This window comes from Rhipicephalus microplus, unplaced genomic scaffold, assembly GCF_043290135.1.
Source record: "Rhipicephalus microplus isolate Deutch F79 unplaced genomic scaffold, USDA_Rmic scaffold_681, whole genome shotgun sequence".
Taxonomy (NCBI): Eukaryota; Metazoa; Arthropoda; class Arachnida; order Ixodida; family Ixodidae; genus Rhipicephalus; species Rhipicephalus microplus.
This window is the reverse complement of record NW_027465237.1, coordinates 10,001-22,500: the sequence shown is the minus strand read 5'-3', so window position 1 is coordinate 22,500 and position 12,500 is coordinate 10,001. Positions and strand designations below refer to the sequence as shown.

General features: G+C 60.9%; 2 non-coding genes across 2 annotated transcripts; both read left to right on the top strand.

The window, feature by feature from the left end:
• Positions 1-7,814: 7,814 nt before the first annotated feature.
• On the top strand, positions 7,815-9,629 carry LOC142795455 (small subunit ribosomal RNA). Its single transcript, XR_012893042.1, has one exon. It is a non-coding gene; the product is annotated as a small subunit ribosomal RNA (ribosomal RNA).
• Positions 9,630-11,348: 1,719 nt separating this feature from the next.
• On the top strand, positions 11,349-11,501 carry LOC142795451 (5.8S ribosomal RNA). Its single transcript, XR_012893038.1, has one exon. It is a non-coding gene; the product is annotated as a 5.8S ribosomal RNA (ribosomal RNA).
• The last annotated feature ends 999 nt before the right edge of the window (positions 11,502-12,500 follow it).

Below are 12,500 nucleotides of genomic sequence, written 5' to 3'. Positions count from 1 at the left end.
CGCGGTTTTCGCGCCGCCCCGGCTGACGCGGTTTCGTGCCGCCCCGGCAGACGCGGTTTTTTGCCGCCCCGGCAGACGCGTTTTTTTTTTCTTTCGCCCCGGCTGACGCAGTTTTCGCGCCGCCCCGGCAGACGCGGTTTTCGCGCCGCCCCGGCAGACGCGGTTTTTTGCGCCGCCCCGGCTGACGCAGTTCGGACTTGGCACTTTTTGGCTGAGCCTGGCTGGCGGCCCACTCACTCGATCGCCATGTCTGTTTGCCACAGTTTTCCCGGTGGTGCCGCACCCGGGCTCGCCCCGGCTGACGCAGTTTTCGCGCCGCCCCGGCTGACGCGGTTTCGTGCCGCCCCGGCAGACGCGGTTTTTTGCGCCGCCCCGGCTGACGCGGTTTTTTGCCGCCCCGGCTGACGCAGTTCGGACTTGGCACTTTTCGGCTGTGCCTGGCTGGCGGCCCACTCACTCGATCGCCATGTCTGTTTGCCACAGTTTTCCCGGTGGTGCCGCACCCGGGCTCGCCCCGGCAGACGCGTTTTTTTTTTTTCTTTCGCCCCGGCTGACGCAGTTTTCGCGCCGCCCCGGCTGACGCGGTTTCGTGCCGCCCCGGCAGACGCGGTTTTTTGCGCCGCCCCGGCTGACGCGGTTTTTGCCGCCCCGGCTGACGCAGTTCGGACTTAGCACTTTTTGGCTGAGCCTGGCTGGTGGCCCACTCACTCGATCGCCATGTCTGTTAGCCACAGTTTTCCCGGTGGTGCCGCACCCGGGCTCGCCCCGGCTGACGCAGTTTTCGCGCCGCCCCGGCTGACGCGGTTTCGTGCCGCCCCGGCAGACGCGGTTTTCGCGCCGCCCCGGCTGACGCGGTTTTTGCCGCCCCGGCTGACGCAGTTCGGACTTAGCACTTTTCGGCTGTGCCTGGCTGGCGGCCCACTCACTCGATCGCCATGTCTGTTTGCCACAGTTTTCCCGGTGGTGCCGCACCCGGGCTCGCCCCGGCTGACGCAGTTTTCGCGCCGCCCCGGCTGACGCGGTTTCGTGCCGCCCCGGCAGACGCGGTTTTCGCGCCGCCCCGGCTGACGCGGTTTCGTGCCGCCCCGGCAGACGCGGTTTTTTGCCGCCCCAGCTGACGCAGTTCGGACTTAGCACTTTTTGGCTGAGCCTTGCTGGCGGCCCACTCACTCGATCGCCATGTCTGTTTGCCACAGTTTTCCCGGTGGTGCCGCACCCGGGCTCGCCCCGGCAGACGCGTTTTTTTTTTTCTTTCGCCCCGGCTGACGCAGTTTTCGCGCCGCCCCGGCAGACGCGGTTTTCGCGCCGCCCCGGCAGACGCGGTTTTTTGCGCCGCCCCGGCTGACGCGGTTTTTTGCCGCCCCGGCTGACGCAGTTCGGACTTGGCACTTTTTGGCTGAGCCTGGCTGGCGGCCCACTCACTCGATCGCCATGTCTGTTTGCCACAGTTTTCCCGGTGGTGCCGCACCCGGGCTCGCCCCGGCTGACGCAGTTTTCGCGCCGCCCCGGCAGACGCGGTTTCGTGCCGCCCCGGCAGACGCGGTTTTTTGCGCCGCCCCGGCTGACGCGGTTTTTTGCCGCCCCGGCTGACACGGTTCGGACTTTGCACTTTTCGGCTGTGCCTGGCTGGCGGCCCACTCACTCGATCGCCATGTCTGTTTGCCACAGTTTTCCCGGTGGTGCCGCACCCGGGCTCGCCCCGGCAGACGCGTTTTTTTTTTTTTTTTCTTTCGCCCCGGCTGACGCAGTTTTCGCGCCGCCCCGGCTGACGCGGTTTCGTGCCGCCCCGGCAGACGCGGTTTTTTGCGCCGCCCCGGCTGACGTGGTTTTTGCCGCCCCGGCTGACGCAGTTCGGACTTTGCACTTTTTGGCTGAGCCTGGCTGGCGGCCCACTCACTCGATCGCCATGTCTGTTTGCCACAGTTTTCCCGGTGGTGCCGCACCCGGGCTCGCCCCGGCAGACGCGTTTTTTTTTTTTCCTTCGCCCCGGCAGACGTGGTTCCCCCCCCCCCCTCCGTCTTTCTTTTTGTTTTTTTTTTTCGCCGCGGCTGAAGTGGATTTTTCGGTGCCTCGACGCCCCGGTAGTCGCGGTTTTTCCGTTTCCGCACGGCCCCGGCTGACGCTGCTCGGTCACAGTCGCCTTTTGTGGTGATTGCAGACTTCTTGAGCGCGGGTGTTTTTTTTTTTGTTGTTGTTGTTGTTTTATTACGCATTCGCTCCAGCAGACGCTGTTTAGACTTTTTGTTTCCTCTTTTATCCTGCGACGAGGTGACGAGGTTTATTCGGTGCCCCGCCGCCCCGGCTGAAGTGATTTTTCCTGTCCCGTGCCGCCCCGGCTGACGCGGTTGGGACTTCGCGTTTGTTCGGCCGCCACGGGTTTTGGCGCACTCGCTCGGTTGCTTGTTGTTGCCACTTGTTGCGAACCCAGGTTTCTTGAGCGAGCGCGGGCGTTTTTTCTTCCTTTCTTTCTTTGTTCTATGTGTTAGCGAATCGGCCTTTAATATCACACGAGGACTCACAACCAACAATTTTCAGTTTGAAGTGTAAAAAATCTGCAGGTGTTGACGTAACTGACTTGCCCCGTACCCTTGAGTACATCCATGAAGTTCTCGTAGTACTACTAAATCGCATTATTCCAAGTGGAGAAATTCCCATAAACTTGCAAACCTCTACACGAAAATCGGTGCGCGTGATAAAGTTGAAAATTATCGTCCGATATCAAATGTGCCTTCTATAACACAAATTCTAGGAAAAAAAAAAAAAAAAACACTTGTTCGCCGTTTTCTGCGCCGTGACTGGCAGCACTCCGGCGAAGCGAAACGGGGTCGATTCGAGCACGATATCGGCGTCTTTCGACGTGCTCGCCGGCGACCGTCGCACGAGTACGTCGCACGAGCGCGTCTGCCGGGGCGCCGTTTGCGAAGCCGACGCAAAAGTGGGAACCGCCGCTCGGATGATCGCCGCTTTCGGCAGAGTGAGTGTTGGCACTCCGGGGAAGCGAAACAGCGTGAATGCGCCCACGAAATCGGCGTATTTTGAAGTGCCCGCCGGCGACCGTCGCACGAGTACGGTAAACCGCGTCAGCCGGGGCGTAGTTCGGGACGCCGACGAAAAAGTGGGAAGCGCAACTCGGATCTTCGCCGTTTTTGCAGGAGTGAGTGGCGGCCCTCCTGCGAGACCAAGAAGCATCGATTCGTGCACGAATTCGGCGCCTTTCGACGTGATCGCCGGCGACCGTCGCTCGAGTAGGGCAAACCGCGTCTGCCGGGGCGGGCTTCGGGACGCCGATGCGAAAGTGGGAAACGCTGCTCGGATGTTCGCCGTTTTTGGCCGAGTGAGTGCTGGCACACGGGCGAAGCCAAACGGGGCCGATTACGGCACGATATCGGCGTCTTTCGACGTGCCCGCCGGCGACCGTCGCACGAGTACGGTAAACCGCGTCAGCCCGGGCGGAGTTCGGGACGCCGATGCGAAAGTGGAGAACGCCGCTCGGATCTTCGCCGTTTTTGGAGGAGTGAGTGGCGGCACTCCGGAGAAGCCAGGGAGCGCCAATTAGCGCACGATATCGGCGTCTTTCGACGCGCTCGCCGGCGACCGTCGCACGAGTAGGGCAAACCGCGTCTGCCGGGGCGGGGTTTACGACGCCGACGCAAAAGTGGGAACCGCCGCTCGGATGTTGGCCGTTTTTGGCAGAGTGAGTGCTGGCACTCCGGCGACGCGAAAGAGCGCGAATGCGCCCACGAAAGTGGCGTATTTGGACGTGCGTGACGGCGACCGCTGCAGGAGTACGAAAAACCACGTCAGCCGGGGCGAGCGACACACGGCGGTCTGGGTGCTTATCGCTGCTATTATAGGGGCACCCCGGCAGACGCAGAAAAAAAAAAAAAAATTTTCGACCTTCTTTTTTGCTGGTAGAGCTCGGGTAACCCAGGTCGCAATGGGAGCCGCGCACGAAAGCGGCGTCGCGAGACGCGTTCGCGGTCGCTAGTCGCACGAGCTCGGCAACCGCGTCAGCCGGCGCGGAGTTCGGGATGCCGACGGCTAAGTGGGTACCGCTGCTCGGATGTTCGCCGTTTTTGGCCGAGTGAGTGCTGGCACTCCGGTGAAGCCAAGGAGCGCCAATTCGTGCACGATATCGGCGTCTTTCGACGTGCCCGCCGGCCACCGCCGCACGAGTACGGCAAACCGCGTCTGCCGGGGCGGGGTTCGCGACGCGTACGCAATAGTGGGAACCGTCGCTCGGATGTTCGTCGTCTTTGGCCGAGCGAGTGCTGGCACTCCGGCGAAGCGAAACGGGGCCGATTCGGGCACGATATCGGCGTATTTCGACGTGCTCGCCGGCGACCGTCGCACGAGTACGGCAAAGCGCGTCTGCCGGGGCGAGGTTTGCGACGCCGACGAAAAAGTGGGAAGCGCCGCTCGGATCTTCGCCGTTTTTGCAGGAGTGAGTGGCGGCCCTCCTGCGAGACCAAGAAGCATCGACTCGCGCACGATATCGGTGTCTTTCGACGTGCCCGCCGGCCACCGCCGCACGAGTACGGCAAACCGCGTATGCCGGGGCGGGGTTGGCGACGCCGACGCAAAAGTGGGAACCGCCACTAGGATGTTCGCCGTTTTTGGCAGAGTGAGTGCTGGCACTCCGGCGAAGCGAAAGAGCGCGAATGCGCCCACGAAAGTGGCGTGTTTGGACGTGCTTGACGACGACCACCGCAGGAAAACGAAAAACCACGTCAGCCGGGGCGAGCGACCCATGGCGGTCTGGGTGCTTATCGCTGCTATTATAGGGGCACCCCGGCAGACGCAAAAAAAAAAAAAATTTTTTTCGACATTCTTTTTTGCTCGTCGACCTCGGGTGACCCAGGTCGCAGTGGGAGCCGCGCACGAAAGCGGCGTCGCGAGACGGCTTCGCGGTCGCTAGTCGCACGAGCTCGGCAACCGCGTCTGCCGGGGCGGAGTTCGGGACGCCGACGGCTAAGTGGGAACCGCCGCTCGGATGTTCGCCGTTTGTGGCCGAGTGAGTGCTGGCACTCCGGCGAAGCCAAACGGGGCCGATTCCGGCACGATATCGGCGTCTTTCTACGTGCTCGCCGGCGACCGTCGCACGAGTACGGCAAAGTGCGTCTGCCGGGGCGGGGTTTGCGACGCGTACGCAATAGTGAGAACCGTCGCTCGGATGTTCGTCGTCTTTCGCCGAGCCAGTGCTGGCAATCCGGCGAAGCCGAACGGAGCCGATTCGGGCACGATATCGGCGTCTTTCCACGTGCTCGCCGGCGACCGTCGCACGAGTACGGTAAACCGCGTCAGCCGGGGCGGAGTTCGGGACGCCGATGCGAAAGTGGGAAGCGCCGCTCGGATCTTCGCCGTTTTTGGAGGAGTCAGTGGCGGCACTCCGGTGAAGCCAAGGTGCGCCAATTCGCGCACGATATCGGCGTCTTTCGACGTGCCCGCCGGCCACCGTCGCACGAGTACGGCAAACCTCGTCTGCCGGGGCGGGGTTTGCGACGCCGACGCAAAAGTGGGAACCGCCGCTCGGATGTTCGCCGTTTTTGGCAGAGTGAGTGCTGGCACTCCGGCGAAGCGAAAGAGCGCGAATGCGCCCACGAAAGTGGCGTGTTTGGACGTGCTTGACGACGACCACCGCAGGAAAACGAAAAACCACGTCAGCCGGGGCGAGCGACCCATGGCGGTCTGGGTGCTTATCGCTGCTATTATAGGGGCACCCCGGCAGACGCAAAAAAAAAAAAAATTTTTTTCGACATTCTTTTTTGCTCGTCGACCTCGGGTGACCCAGGTCGCAGTGGGAGCCGCGCACGAAAGCGGCGTCGCGAGACGGCTTCGCGGTCGCTAGTCGCACGAGCTCGGCAACCGCGTCTGCCGGGGCGGAGTTCGGGACGCCGACGGCTAAGTGGGAACCGCCGCTCGGATGTTCGCCGTTTGTGGCCGAGTGAGTGCTGGCACTCCGGCGAAGCCAAACGGGGCCGATTCCGGCACGATATCGGCGTCTTTCTACGTGCTCGCCGGCGACCGTCGCACGAGTACGGCAAAGTGCGTCTGCCGGGGCGGGGTTTGCGACGCGTACGCAATAGTGAGAACCGTCGCTCGGATGTTCGTCGTCTTTCGCCGAGCCAGTGCTGGCACTCCGGCGAAGCCGAACGGAGCCGATTCGGGCACGATATCGGCGTCTTTCCACGTGCTCGCCGGCGACCGTCGCACGAGTACGGTAAACCGCGTCAGCCGGGGCGGAGTTCGGGACGCCGATGCGAAAGTGGGAAGCGCCGCTCGGATCTTCGCCGTTTTTGGAGGAGTCAGTGGCGGCACTCCGGTGAAGCCAAGGTGCGCCAATTCGCGCACGATATCGGCGTCTTTCGACGTGCCCGCCGGCCACCGTCGCACGAGTACGGCAAACCTCGTCTGCCGGGGCGGGGTTTGCGACGCCGACGCAAAAGTGGGAACCGCCGCTCGGATGTTCGCCGTTTTTGGCAGAGTGAGTGCTGGCACTCCGGCGAAGCGAAAGAGCGTGAATGCGCCCACGAAAGTAGCGTATTTGGACGTGCTTGACGGCGACCGCCGCAGGAGTACGAAAAACCACGTCAGCCGGGGCGAGCGACCCACGGCGGTCTGGGTGCTTATCGCTGCTATTATAGGGGCACCCCGGCAGACGCAGAAAGAAAAAAAAAAATGGGGACATGGCGTGCGTCACCGTGCGGCTTCGCAGCGTTGCCGAAGTCGCCGAGCCCTTCGACTGAGCCGAACGGCGGACAGGGAACGTTGGTCGGCCGTTCTAACCTGTCGGTGCCACGCCGAGACGTCGTTAAGGAAAACCGCGTCGTGGGCCTCTACGACGCCGTCGAGTCGTTGTACGTTTGGTGTCCAGCGTGTCGGCGGCGAGTAGCGGACACGTCGTTCACGACTTCGGTCTTTCGCAGTCGACGCGAACTTGCGGAGAGTCGTGGTGCCTCACGTTTTCGGCAGAAACCGCGGCGGAATTTTCCCGTGCGTGCGCGCACGACCTCGGTGCTGTGCCGTCAGCGTAGTGTTGCACAAACTCGTGGCCTACCCAAGGTGCGGTACGTTTGCGGCCGTATCCTCGGTGGGAATTTCGTGAGTAGGGTCGCAAATTCTACGACCTCGGCGGGTTTGAGAGCGACGTAGACTTGTGGCACGCTCAACATGCCACACGTTTCGGGGCACACCCGCGGTGAAATTTTCTCGAGTACGCTCGTATTAGGGCCCAAGGAGGTCTGGGTACTTATCGCTGCTATTATGTGGGGGTTCTCGTGAGCGGCGTACGCGAAAGCGACCGGGTGTCTGATATGCGGCGGGCTTCGGCCTCGTCAAGCGTGTCCTCGGGTCTGCTCCAGGGGAATCCACGGCAGTCGTCTGCAGCCTCATCCGCTTGATGCGTTAGGGGCTGGTTGTCGGACGGTGCCGTTTTACCACGATATCGAGGTGTGTTCCGTGTCGTCCTCGGGCGATTCAGATGCGAAAGCGCCGAAGACGCGGGCGTGACCCGTCGTCTGGCGGCTTTGCAGTCTCGGCTCCGTTGCTAGTTCCGGCCGGTCCACCGACAGTGCAGCGGGCTTGGGCAACCCGCACGGCGCGACCGAGTCGATGCAACGAAAAAGAGCGAGCATGAACGTGCTTCTTGCCGCACGGCTCCCACTCGTCTTTCGGGAAGGTTGTGCCGTAGCGAGCTCGAACGCCGTCATCTCGGAGTGCAAAATAAGCGTGTTGGGGCGCCTGAAGGTGGCCTCCGCCGCACACAGACTGCGTCCGGCCCGCCGAGGGCGAGGACGGACGCGCAGTCGAACGATTACCTGGTTGATCCTGCCAGTAATCATATGCTTGTCTCAAAGATTAAGCCATGCATGTCTAAGTACATGCCGAAATAAGGCGAAACCGCGAATGGCTCATTAAATCAGTTATGGTTCCTTAGATCGTTTCTTCCTACTTGGATAACTGTGGCAATTCTAGAGCTAATACATGCAGTGAGCCTGGAGCCCTTTGGGTAACGGGTGCTTTTATTAGACCAAGATCGATCGGGTTTCGGCCCGTATTGTGTGGTGACTCTGGATAACTTTGTGCTGATCGCATGGCCACGAGCCGGCGACGTTTCTTTCAAGTGTCTGCCTTATCAACTTTCGATGGTAGGTTACTTGCTTACCATGGTTGTTACGGGTAACGGAGAATCAGGGTTCGATTCCGGAGAGGGAGCCTGAGAAACGGCTACCACATCCAAGGAAGGCAGCAGGCGCGCAAATTACCCACTCCCGGCACGGGGAGGTAGTGACGAAAAATAACAATACGGGACTCTTTTGAGGCCCCGTAATTGAAATGAGTACACTCTAAATCCTTTAACGAGGATCAATTGGAGGGCAAGTCTGGTGCCAGCAGCCGCGGTAATTCCAGCTCCAATAGCGTATACTAAAGCTGCTGCGGTTAAAAAGCTCGTAGTTGGATCTCAGTTCCAGACGAGTAGTGCATCTACCCGATGCGACGGCTCGGACTGAACATCATGCCGGTTCTTTCTTGGTGCACTTCATTGTGTGCCTCGAGATGGCCGGTGCTTTTACTTTGAAAAAATTAGAGTGCTCAACGCAGGCGAGTCGCCTGAATAAACTTGCATGGAATAATAGAACAAGACCTCGTTTCTGTTCTGTTGGTTTTTGGAATACGAGGTAATGATTAAGAGGGACGGACGGGGGCATTCGTATTGCGGCGCTAGAGGTGAAATTCTTGGACCGTCGCAAGACGAACTACTGCGAAAGCATTTGCCAAGAATGTTTTCATTGATCAAGAACGAAAGTCAGAGGTTCGAAGGCGATCAGATACCGCCCTAGTTCTGACCATAAACGATGCCAACCAGCGATCCGCCTGAGTTACTCAAATGACTCGGCGGGCAGCTTCCGGGAAACCAAAGTATTTGGGTTCCGGGGGAAGTATGGTTGCAAAGCTGAAACTTAAAGGAATTGACGGAAGGGCACCACCAGGAGTGGAGCCTGCGGCTTAATTTGACTCAACACGGGAAAACTTACCCGGCCCGGACACTGGGAGGATTGACAGATTGAGAGCTCTTTCTTGATTCGGTGGATGGTGGTGCATGGCCGTTCTTAGTTGGTGGAGCGATTTGTCTGGTTAATTCCGATAACGAACGAGACTCTAGCCTATTAAATAGGTGCGGGGTTCCCAGCACCTTACAACCTTCTTAGAGGGACAAGCGGCTCCTAGCCGCACGAAACAGAGCAATAACAGGTCTGTGATGCCCTTAGATGTCCGGGGCCGCACGCGCGCTACACTGAAGGAAGCAGCGTGTCTTTATCCCTGTCTGAAAAGACTGGGTAACCCGTGGAACTTCTTTCGTGATTGGGATAGGGGCTTGCAATTGTTCCCCTTGAACGAGGAATTCCCAGTAAGCGCGAGTCATAAGCTCGCGTTGATTACGTCCCTGCCCTTTGTACACACCGCCCGTCGCTACTACCGATTGAATGATTTAGTGAGGTCTTCGGACCGATGTCCGGCGCGGCCTTTCGGTTGCGCCGGTCTGTTGGAAAGATGACCAAACTTGATCATTTAGAGGAAGTAAAAGTCGTAACAAGGTTTCCGTAGGTGAACCTGCGGAAGGATCATTAACGGATTGTGAAGGGTGAGCGCCTCAGCTGCGTCTGCGCCCGACACTTTCTGCCGCTGACCCCGTTTGGACGCGGGGTCGGCTTTTCCCCACGGGGCTGCCTGAATGTGGAGCGGCACCCCGTGACAAATTGTTGCGCCCAGCGGACGCCAACACCGCGACCTTGGACGGTCGGCCAGGTGGCGGACGCGGGTACAAACGGCGCAACGCACTCATAGGTCGGCTTTCGACCCGCCACTGCACCGTGGCTCGAAGCGCTCGAAATGCGCGACCCGACCGCTGCGGGACCGCCTAGTACTGTAAACAGGAGCGGCGGAGCGCGAACGGCGAGTCGTGGTTACGTCGGTAGAAGGCGAGGCTGCGCGTTCCCGAAACGCCAGCCGAGTGCCCTCCCGACCGTTCGAGCGTGCAAGAACGAGACCCGACAATCGCGCGGCGACTGCCAAGTACGAGAGGAACGGCACAAGCGTCGGCGGTCGGTCAAGGAACTGGCGATGTGACGGGTCCGCTGTGCACCAGTGCATACCGTCCCGCCGTCCGCGGCAAGCGCCTCCGCGTCCTCGGGTGACGGAGGCTGCCGGTCGGTTCTTGCAGGCGAGGGATCTCGCTGGCACCGGTTCGCGTTGACGCGCGGCCGGTCATGGCACGGCGATGCGACGGCCGAGGTGCGCAGTACTCGATGGAGGAACCGCACGCTCCGATGACCGTCCCGCCCTCCGCGGCGTATGCGTACCGACCGTAATGGTTGCAGCAGCGCCGGCCGGCTTTTGAATTCGCCACACGAAACACGGTGCGAGATCGCGGTTAGGGGAGCGTCGACGTTGCCAGGCGTTTTGCTTGCTGCCGAGGGAAAGGCGGCACGGCCACGTCGCGCTCGTCGCGATTAGCGGGTCTGCGCGCTTTGGGAAGGTGCCGCAACGACTTGCCGAAAGAGGAAGCACGGAAGAACGAGGGACTTGGACGTCCCGACAATTGAACGCACTTGCGGCCAGGCCCTTGCTGGCTTCGTTCTTCCGCCTCGAGTAGGCTCGTACGCGGCTCCGGCGCCGAAAGTGGTCCTTGGCACCGACTTCGGTGGACGTGGGAAGTGCCGCGCAAGTACGGCGCGCCTGGCTCCACCTGTTGGCTAAAGTAGGCAGCCGGATCGGCATTTTGGTGTGCGGTGGCAAACCGTGGATGCGAAAAAAGCTTGTGCGATTTCGTGGAACAAAAAGCGGGGGTCCCCCTTTTTATGCGGAGGAGACCGACCCGCCCGCCGTGGTGAACCGCGACGCCACGGTAAAAACGGGAGAGGCTTGTCGATGGGACCGTGCATCCCGCGCTCCACGGAGGCCGGGAGGCGGCCGCCCGAGGAAATGTGTAGCCGTCGAGGCCCGCATCTGCGTGCACTCTTATCCAAATGGGTGTACCGCAGGCATTTTCTGGTTAGGCGGGCCAATGAGAGCGAGCACACAACGATACCTACGGGTCCGGCTTGGAGAACCGGCTTCGACGCCTCCCGAGTATTTATAGAGGGGTGGACCACGAAAGCACTCGCAAGTAGCGGAAGCGAAACGCCGTCCGAAACACACCGTTTGCTCGATTTGCGGCAGCCGAAAAAGGCGCGGCAGAGTTTTGGAGTCCAAGCGTGCGCTGAAAAGCGCCCTTCTTGGCCACTGTTTGGCCGAGTGCCAGAAACGTTTGGTTTTGACTGTACGGAATTGAACAAACACTTTTTCACGACTCTAAGCGGTGGATCACTCGGTTCTCGGGTCGATGAAGAACGCAGCCAGCTGCGAGACTTGGTGTGAATTGCAGGACACACTGAGCACTGATTCTTTGAACGCACATTGCGGCCTTGGGTCTTCCCTTGGCTTCGTCTGTCTGAGGGTCGGATCACATATCAAGAGAGCCTTCGGCGCACAAGGGAACGTGAGCCGTCGACTCGTTTTGACCGCGTCGGCAACACGGACAGCACGCTGAACACCTCACAGCGAGCGCCAACAGCGGCCACTCAAGGGCGAGACGGTGGCGACCGTCGTGCCAGAGCCCAACCGAAACGGGGGCGACCGACTGCATTGAGGATGTGGCACCTCGTTGAGACCGCCGCAGGACTTCGAGTCGGAAGGAAGCCTGCAGGGAAAGTGCGGTCGAGGTTGCGTACTCCTCTCTGCGACCGGGCGCGCAAGAGCTGCGAGAGCCACGGACGCGCAACTTTAACGCACGGTAAACACGAGGAGCGAAAGCCGGCCAGCAAAGCTTCTCCAGCCGTGCGCAAAGTGCGCGAGATCGCAGCCTTGCGTTGCGCTTGTTGCCCTCGAAGTAAGCAGGGTGTCCCGTAGACCGGGCGCTCGAACACGCTGCGGGGCCGTGCCTCCTCCAGGCTTTGCCGCGCGAACAGGGAACGTTCGCGCGCAAAGCGCAGGGAGGTGAGGAGGCTGCGCCCGACGTTTGCGGTTCGCTGCGTACGCGGTTGATGCGGAGAGCACGGCGCGACGACTTGCCGCGAAGCGGAAAAAGTCTCCCGCACGAGTTGGCGAAACGTTGGCGAAGCTTAAGGCGTTCTCGTCGTAGTCCGCCGTCGGTCTAAGTGCTTCGCAGTTCCCGTCCCGTTCAAAAAACTGGGCCACTCCAGTTGGGGCGGGGGCGACGCTACACGAGACGATGCCTCTCGCCAGGCTGCGTGGCTGCCCTTGCGGCGGCGGCGACTGGCCTCGGCGGTGTTTGGGCTTTCGACACGGTCGTTTATCACGCAACTGCTCGGACGACGCACGCGCGCAGCGGAATGCCGCTTGCCAGCCTTGTGAAGATGTGACCCTGTACAGGGTTGCGGGCGCACTTGGTAGGGCGTCGTACTCGGTTCGCGATGGGTTTACGAACGTGTCCCGTCACT